This window comes from Lycium ferocissimum, chromosome 3 (genome assembly GCF_029784015.1).
Source record: "Lycium ferocissimum isolate CSIRO_LF1 chromosome 3, AGI_CSIRO_Lferr_CH_V1, whole genome shotgun sequence".
In the NCBI taxonomy this organism is placed as follows: Eukaryota; Viridiplantae; Streptophyta; class Magnoliopsida; order Solanales; family Solanaceae; genus Lycium; species Lycium ferocissimum.
Genome location: NC_081344.1, coordinates 16,121,889 through 16,129,656, shown reverse-complemented (window position 1 = coordinate 16,129,656; position 7,768 = coordinate 16,121,889). Strand labels below are relative to the sequence as shown.

Genomic DNA, 7,768 nt, shown 5'->3' with positions numbered 1-7,768 from the left:
CGAAGAAAAAGGCCTCGACCTCGAGCATCACCCCTCAACAGGAAAAAATGTTTATCCCCAAATAATGGTCGATCGATAAAGACCTAGCAGTGCGCGGTACTTTTACTGACCCAAATCGTGAAAGAGACTGGCCAACGTACGTATATCGAACCTCCGTTAGCAAGGACAGCCTCAGCCAGGTCAAGAAGGACTGCGGCTGGAAGGATATCGAGGTGCTTCTCCCGACCAATGAGGAGAACATTACTTCCTATCGACCTGGCAACTCTTTTGTTTATACCTATCCACATCGATCCCATAATTTTGGAGTTTTGCCAAAAATACCAAGTGTGCTTGGCCAAGGTCGGACCGGCGATCTGGAGGACGGTGGCGTGCCTCCAGTACCTTTCTATGCAGGTTCAGGAGGATTTTACTTTCTCCCACCTGATCCATCTCTACTCTCCGAAGATCTTCAGGGCCGGGGTTCTCCTATTAACCTGGCGTGGTCACAACGCGATAATTACAAGAATCGATGATGATTTTGATCGGGGATGGATAGTGAGATATGTCATCATCACCACCGCGGATTTAGTCAAGCCCCTGGAGGCTCCCATACCCGAACAATGGAACCATAAATGTAAGTGCTTTTTAACCCCCTTGCCCTCTCTAAGCTATGTCTTCATGTTCGATCATTGATTTTATACTTCTCAATTATTGCAGCCGCTCCATGGACGCCGAGTCTAATATCGGATCTATCGAGGTGGGTCCAAAAAATCCTTGACTTCTCCTCCCCCAACATCAGGGTGTGGAAAGAAATTTCAAACAGGAACTACTAGAGAGGAAAGAACCATAGGCTGCCTAAGGGATCTGTCATACGTCATTTGGCCGATGTGTCCGAGGACCCGATTGTAGCCGTCCAACAAGTGCTACAAGTTTCTTCTGCATCCTTCCAGGGGCAAGGAAATCCCCTCGTAACCCTATCGAAGAGGGGGTCTTCGATTCTCGCCCCTTTCACAAAGAGAAGTAATCAAGCAGATGTCGACCAGGACAGTCCGAGTTCAACTATGAGGACCCCAGCCACCCCCCATGTCACGACCCGACTAGAGGGCCATGACGGGTACCCGAAGCAGACTACCAAGCACCACTCATCATATTGCTATCACGCCCAACCTGTACACATATAATCTCCAGGATATTGCTTACCACGATTTGATCACAAAACACTCCGTAAAATATGTATATATATATATATATATATATATGTATATATATATATATACATCGAGAGTCACATAACATCTGCTACCCACATACGAGTATCTACGAGCCTCTAACTGAAGTATTGAAGTCATGAAGACGGGACAGGACCCCGCCATGTCCAAGTATGTACACAAAAGAATATATCAGAAACTGCACCTCCGGTCTATGGAAGTGCTCCTGTGCAAGCTGATCTGGCTCCTAGGAAGCTGGGTCGTCTCCCTGTCTACCTGTGGGCATGAACACAGCGTCCGAAAGAAGAGGACATCAGTACGAGTAATGTACTGAGTATGTAAGACATGCACTATAACATAATAAGGAAACATAAGAATAAAAGGTAAGAAGATAATCGGTGACTACTTGCCTCTTAAGGTGAAGTCATGCATGCAAGCTTATAAAGTAAATATCATCATATCAAATATTGCTGCAGAACGTGCAACCCGATCCATATATCATCACATATCAATATATATTGTCGCAGAACGAACGACCCGATCCATTACCCATATATCCCGCGTCCGGGATGATATCATAATATACCAGCTGATCAGGTGGCCATGCGTCTATAGCGCCTCACCTTTACCCATGTCCCCTATATACATATACATCTCCTATACATATATAATATAAGCAACATGCATGAGAGCCCGAATAAAATGCGTTTTATCCGAGTGACGTAAGGTTGTGATCCTCCGATTACATTATGGCCTCATCGTCATCCCTACGTCTCACCTTGAAGGAATTAACATCATGAGGTGAGACCACAATGAAGAATAGCATCAATGAAATCATAAACGTAGAAATATCGACTTCATGAACACATCATTATCATCGTCACTGTCATGGAACATGTCTCATAAGAAACTCTCGAAGATCTTTAACTTCCATTCTTAGGGATATAAGAAGGTCATGGGAGTATAGGAAAGAATTATACAACAAGAGTCATGCCTTTGAAAGAAGGGCACTAGCTTTACATACCTTTATAGCTCCTTCACGATATCGACTACGTGATCTCCTTCCAAATTCACAATTCTACATGCACAAGGGTTCGTACGAAGATTAGATCATCCGAAGTATACTTAAGCTTAGACTAAAGGGGCTAAGACTAACAAAAATTGGACAGCATTTCCTTTGTTTCGAAAACTTTCCCTCATATAATAAAACAACTCCCAAACATCATAACAACGACCATAATATTGTAACACGTAAATTCCTTCGGCTAGATATTAATCAATTTCCAAATTCACTTACAAGATCCTCCATAACCATAACTATAATACAACATCATGTTTATCATTCATCTACTACTTCCTCAACATCACTAGCCCCATTCATAACAAGATTATACTCATTTTACACTATGAATCATAACTCAATCTACCTTTCAACTCAATATACCATTATTTGCATATTCGAGTTCGTATTCCATATTTGTTCCTAATTCAAGTTCTTCAACTACTCAACGCTATTACTTACATGAAACAATTGTAAAACTCACCTTTGGTCATGTAGAGATGATCTTTGAATGCAAATACTCCACTTGAGAAGAACTCAACTCCAATACCAAAGAGATTCTCAACTTTTATCAACCCTAGGGAGCATCCACACGTTTGATTCTACTAACTTTGGATGTTTGATATTTGATTTCCCCTTCTTGGATATGTATTAGTGTGTTATGAAGAGGGTTATAGAGGTTTTTGGAAGGTTGGAGAATTGAATAATGAAAAAAAGAAGAGGAAACCGTGCATATATAAAAAATTGAACTCGGACCCGACCCGAAATATACGGTCTACTATACGGACCGTATAAATTATACGGTCCGTATAATGGACCGTATGTTTCTTCCAGAAACTCACCCTTCACTGGAAGGGTTCTACGGTCAGGTATACGGGCCGTATAAAATATATGGTCCGTATATATGACGGTATAATCCCCAATTTTTCTGAATTCGTTCTCGTCGCTTCGTTTGATCTCGAATCCTTATGGAACCTTCTTGGTACTTGTGTAACACATCCTTAACGATCTAACAAACATCATATCTCGTCCTCAAGACCTTACTAAATATTCGTTAGCTCGACAACCATGAAATCCTCCCCAAACATAACTTATACTCCGTTTCCTTTGACGAACCTAGTTTCACCAAGTCCTATAACTTAAAAATATTATTGTATATGCATTAAGGTTGCCAATCACCCTCTTGTAGTTGTGAAGGTTTCATGTTCGCCTTAAACTGACTTTAGCCTATTCACGACGTAACGACATGAAATTGCCGAGGTGTAACACCCCAAGTGGCAATAGACTTGGAAGCTGACACCAGTGAGGAAGAGGAGAACCCAATCACTGAACTCATCCGTAAAAGAAAGGCCTCTCAAGAAGTCACTACTGAAACTCTTTTCGAGGAGATAGAATTGGCTCCGATGATAGGCTCTCTGCCGTCCCTATTTTATTCCCTCCAATGCCAGAAGTGGAGCCTTAGGCTCGACCCTTGTCTCATCTCTTCCTTTATCTTTTCGGGGGCCTTCCCTATTGGTCCCCGTAGGAAGAATCTTCAACCCCGGGGCTCAGCCCGTAAGAGAAGCTCCGGTGATGCTCGAGGAGCCCGGGAGAAGGTTTGGTGAGTACCTTCCCGGGCCCGGTGCGCAACCCCTCAGCCTTTTGCCAAGTCATCACGTCTATTCCTCAAGAGTGTAACTTGATATCCCTACCAAAGGGGAGTTTCAAGATATATGAGGCCATTGGCTACGGAGAAGGACAAAAGGAAAATGGACGCCGTGTCAGCTGACTGCCTTCTGAACGCTGGTGCCCATGTGGCCGCCCAGGTATATAGTAACTTCTCTCTTCCCTTCCTTAGACTTTATTCAACTTTTAACACCACCTCATGACTTTGAGTGTGCCATTTTTCTTTTCAGGTCAGGCCTTTAGAGCAAACTGATTGAGGAGAAGGGAAGGTTGAAAGAGATCAAGAGGCTGTAGGAGCGTATTCCTGACTTGAAATTCAAGTTAGTGCCGGTCAAGAAGTTAGAGACAAGGTTGGCTCAGTCGAAATAAGAGAGAAAAATTCATAGTGAGGAGACCGCCAAGTTTCACTCCAATCTGGACGACCTGCAGAAGAAATGGGCTGACCACCAGGATCATTTCACGAGCCTTGTTCAGAGGGAATCCAGGCTGATGGATAAAGTTCGGACCCTAGAAGCGGAGTTGGAAAAGAGGACTGAAGAGAAGGTCGTGGCGGAAAGGACTATAGCTGATTGGGAGGGAAGTTAGAGGCTCAGAGGGCCCGGAACAAGGCGCAGCTGGAGGACAACAGAGGCCTTTCTCAGTCCAATGCCAGTCTACTGGGTACCATTGAAGGACAACGGTTGAGCCTTACTGAGAAAGATGCCTAGATGCAGGATCTTAAGAGGCAATTTGTTCTAAATAAGGCTTATGCTACATACCGTGCTCGCAGACTTGCTCTTGAAGAGATTCGGGACGACATTGATGCCAAAATTGTTGCTTCCTTATTTGTAGAAGAGATTGCAACCGGTGCATTGCCTACTCAGCCTGCAGCTGATAGCGCAGATCAAGCATCTGATGATGAGGGTTGATCTTCAGATGATTGGGATGAGGAGGAGGCCCCAGAAGAGGCCGGAGAGCATACCCCGAGAGTTCTTGCAGAAGCTAACTCGGAGGGGCGCAAGGATTTTCCCATCACCGAAGGCCTTTTCGCCCCTAACATTACTTCTTCTGATCCCGCACCCGTTGCTCGTAAGGATTCTGACGAGGTAGGTCCTTCACCTAACGCCACCAAGCTTTGATCCGATGCTACCCCCATCCCTCCTCTCTAGGCCATGTTTGATGTGTTTTCTTTTGATTTTGCTTTGTAAAGACTTATCGATGTTTGGATGATAAACGTATTTATTTCGTTCGTTTTTGCCTTATGTCATCTATCCTTGCTTGTGTTCCAATTGCTAAATTATCTCTTTCGGATTCGGTCATTGTTACATATAAATTTGCTTGAATTCATTTTTGTTGGTATTAATTGTGGTCCGGATGTCACGTTTATCTGTCCCTTTGAAGGGGAGCATCTCCATTGTAAGGATCCATCCGCCCTGAGATCCTTCTATCGGAAACATGCGCTATTTTCATTTCAAATGCATGTGTTTAGGAGTTTTGATTACTTCATTTTATGCGTTTGGTATTTGCGTGCAATCGCTTCTCCTAATCCGGGAATGCTACTTCCGACCGCGTATGTTATGATCAGGTATTATTCATCCGATTCATAATAAAATAAGGGGCCCCTATTATTTTTTGACGCCGATGAGGAGGACATCTCGACCTCCTCTTTTTGGCATAAGGTTTATGATTCCTTCACTCTCGGAGGCCCACAGGCCGTGTCGTGTGTTCGTGGGGGATATATTCGAATGCGGGGGGATTCGTTCGTACCAACAAATTTAAAGTGTGACCGCGTCGGTTTAAATTTCTTTCATTCATAAAAATGAGACGCGTGGCCAGATTGCATTTACATTGCTGATCAAAGGAAAGAGCTAAAGGCTTCACGCCATGCGGACCGAACTCCTGTCTTGATAAAAGCAAAACCTCAATTGTGTTAGGGGCCAGGGCGTGCTATCCGTTGACCATAGTCAATGACTTCGAGTAGGGCGGAAGGATCTTTCGGCTTGTGGTCTCTGAAGCTCGGCCATGTCTTCAAGAGTAATTCGATTTTCAGTGGTTGCCTTATTAAAAACCTTGTTGGGAAAAAACCCTTCTGGGAGAAACTCGATCAAGGAAAAGAGTGTAACACGAATTTTTTAATTCCTGTCTGTTCTAGCCGAGGTCGATCTCCCTTTAGATCAGTCTGAATCCCAGTCCTGTAAAAATAAGATTAAAAGGAAAATGTAGAATAGGGGTTCATACCTGGGATCATTTGGGCAGTACGACCGCAACAAAATCATTTTTGAATTCGGATAAGCTCTGCGTGCTCATGCTCGAGCGGGATTGAGATGCCAAGTCATATTCACTCATTTCCACCAACCACTTAGATAGTCGACTTGTGAGGTTTTTCCTTTTTTGCACGGGGGGGATGGGGTTTTTTCGGTGGATGACTTTTAAAATATGGGGGCGGGCCCGGGGGGTCTAACCGGGGCAAAATCAACCTTAGGCAATAGGGATTTGGTAAGTTTTTTTTTGGCGTAATAGAGGGAGTTGCTTTCCCCTCTCTTTTCCCCCTTTGTGAGCGATGAAACCCAATACCGACAAGGCTCCCCTTTTTGGGTTAGCCATTATGTGGAACGGGTAGATATTCCCAAGATCTTTCAAGCTTTGGTTACACTTAAGAATTTTCAAAACCATTTTCCCTTCTTCTTAGGTTAAAAAAAACTGGAACCGTCGAGGATCGGGGGATGGGGTCACCCCGCCTTCCCACCAACAGTTAGTCCCTTGGCTTTGAGTTTCCCAGTTCCTCCGACATTTCCTGAATGGCCTTGACTTTTTCTAGGTTCATCTTGATACCCCAACCGAAAAGCAAATAGCCTAAAAATTTCCCGAACGGGACCCCCAGTTCCTTCTCGGGGTTTGGGTTTCATTTTTGTGGTATTCAAAAAGGGCTCCCTTTGGGGGGACGGATGGGTGTCCCCCATTTCCCGGGCTTGACCGGGATGTAGTCGGAAGGAAAAATTCCATAATCTTCCGATCTATTCTTTAAATTTTTTCCGATACATTGTCCCTTTTTTTTCGAGACGAAAACATGACATTAAAAAAATTACCCTGATTGGTTATGAAAAGGCCCTTTTCTCCCCTTTACGGGATGGTAGTAACAGGGAAAAATAAAACCAAAAGCCAGGGAATTTTGCCTTTTTGTCATCGATCGTCGTCGATATCGGCCAAAAGGAAACTTTTGGGGAAAACCCTTTAAAACCTTGGGGAAAAAACCCCACATCTTGAATTTGTTGAGCTTCAGAACCCCCCATTTACCCGGAAAACCGGGGTTTTTACCCCGGGTGACCCATGTTAAGTAATTGTTTCCCCTTGAAAGGGGGTCCTACCCGGTGATAAAGGCGGCCCCCTTTTCTTGGGAGGGGTGGTGGGGGTCAAAATAGATGTGTGGGCCCCCAGGGATCCCATTTTATCCCGGGGGTGACTAGGCAAAGCCCAAACGCTTAATTTGTTAAATAAAATTAAAAAAAATTTTTCCCGCACTCGACGAAACTCGGAAACCCGGGGGTACACCTTTTTTTGGGGTTGTCGTCGAAAATTGTCGTCGTTAAACCCCCCGCCATCGAGTACGTAGGGTTTTTGTCAATGGGGTGCGAATCCCCCTTTAAAGGGGAAATTTTTTCCCTCCACCAGGGTCGGTTCCCCCCGGGGTTGGGTTTTAAAAATTCGGGCCCGTCGTTTTATGTCAATTTCCATAATTCTTTTTTGGAGATTTCGTGGGCCCCGGAACGTTCGGCATGGTTTTCCCCCTGGGGTTGCCCCGGTCCCCGGGTTTCTCCCTCCCCCCAGGGTAGGGGAAATTGACCTTTTAATGAAAAGTGGAAAGGGGCCGCCCGGAGTG

The 7,768-nt window shown here is 44.5% G+C and overlaps 1 long non-coding RNA gene across 1 annotated transcript in view; it reads right to left on the bottom strand.

Annotated features, from left to right (window-relative positions):
• Positions 1 to 1,300: 1,300 nt before the first annotated feature.
• Positions 1,301 to 7,768, bottom strand: part of LOC132050983 (uncharacterized) — a 14,542-nt gene continuing 8,074 nt past the window's right edge. Inside the window, exon 3 of the long non-coding RNA XR_009413541.1 lies at positions 1,301 to 1,463. This is a non-coding gene — a long non-coding RNA (uncharacterized LOC132050983). The remainder of the gene's footprint in view (positions 1,464 to 7,768) is intronic.